The sequence below is a fragment of the Vigna radiata genome, chromosome 7 (assembly GCF_000741045.1).
Source record: "Vigna radiata var. radiata cultivar VC1973A chromosome 7, Vradiata_ver6, whole genome shotgun sequence".
Classification (NCBI taxonomy): domain Eukaryota; kingdom Viridiplantae; phylum Streptophyta; class Magnoliopsida; order Fabales; family Fabaceae; genus Vigna; species Vigna radiata.
Genome location: NC_028357.1, coordinates 7,202,494 through 7,204,079, shown reverse-complemented (window position 1 = coordinate 7,204,079; position 1,586 = coordinate 7,202,494).

The window sequence follows — 1,586 nt, the reverse complement described above, 5'->3', positions numbered from 1 at the left end:
TTTTGGCGCCGTTGCCGGGGACTCGAGGTTTATTTGTCTAGTAGTGTGAATTGATTGAATTTGACTTGATTGTAATTATTTTTGTTTTTATTTTTCTTTTATTGCGTTTTGTTTTATTTTATATAAAAGTGCTTTTAGGGTGTGTTCCTTGTGCATGCAGGAGACAATACACACTAGAAGCAGGAAAAATCAACAACCTCTGCTTGAAGGTCTACCATACGAGAGGAGGAAGAGATGCCCTTTGTGTGAAAGATCTCTTTCTCCAGAAGTTACTCCACCCGAGACTTTTGAACCAAATCTTGAGGAGATGGCCAATCAACCTCCTCCCAGACGCACTCTAGGGGACGCAGCTAACACAGTTGGCCCCTTAAATTTTAACAACATTACAGTGCCAACAGACAATACAACCAGCATGGTGATGAGTCCGACACTGATCCAGTTAGTCCAGAACAACCAATTCCATGGGTTGTCAAATGAAAATCCTTACAAGTATTTGACAGTCTTTGGAGAAATTTGCAACACGGTGAAGATAACTGGAGTGACGGATGATAGAATCAGACTTAGCTTGTTTCCTTTCTCACTTGGAGGGAACGCAAAAGACTGGTTGAATTCTTTCCCGGAGGGAACGTTCAGGACGTGGGAAGCGATGGTCCAACAGTTTATTACTAAATTCTTCCCACCACCAAAGATCAATCAGGGGAAGTTAGAAATCTCTTCTTTTAAACAAGGAATGGAAGAAACACTGGGGCAAGCATGGGATAGATTCAAAGGATTGTTGAGAGCAACCCCAGTTCATGGGTTTGATAAAGCTTCATACTTGCTGGCATTCCTTGGAGGTTTGCGCGCTGAGTCTAAAATGATGATAGATGCCTCAGCTGCAGGTAGTATTAATAGAAAGACAGAGGATGAGGCGTACAACTTAATTGAAGAGATGGCTCTCAATGAAGTGTCACAGAATGAAAGAGGCACGCAAAGAGGAGGACTTTTACATCTCCCCACTGAAGACGCAGCAGCAGCACAAAATCACCTCCTCAGTCAAAAAATGGACAAGTTGCTAAAGGTCGTTTCAGAACTTCCTCGGGGGCTCAGAAATATTTCCCAGGCACAACAATTATGTGATTTGAGCGGTGGTGACCATATTAATGGTCAATGTGCTTTTACAGAGGAAATGCAACAGGACGTGAATTATATGGGGGCTCAATTTCTGTACAAACAGGGAAATTTCAACCAAGGTGGTTCTAGCCAAGGTTGGAAAAATCATCCAAGTATTGGGCAAAGCCAGAATGCTTCTTCGGGACAAGGAGGAAACGTCCGACAGCAACAACCGTTACCTCTGTGGCAGCAAGTAAGTAACTTGACCGAGTCTGTCAAGGCCCTGAGTAATCGATTTGATGACTTTTACAAAAGATATGAGCAACAAGTGAATAACAATCAGGCCAATTTTAAATCACTAGAGTCATAGATTGCGCAGCTGGCAACAAGGATAGAAATTACAGAGAAAAACCAGTTTAGGGCCAGCATTGAGGCTAACCCTAAGAGGGAATGCAAGATTATGACAAGCCAGAGTGGTTGGGATGCAGACAGTC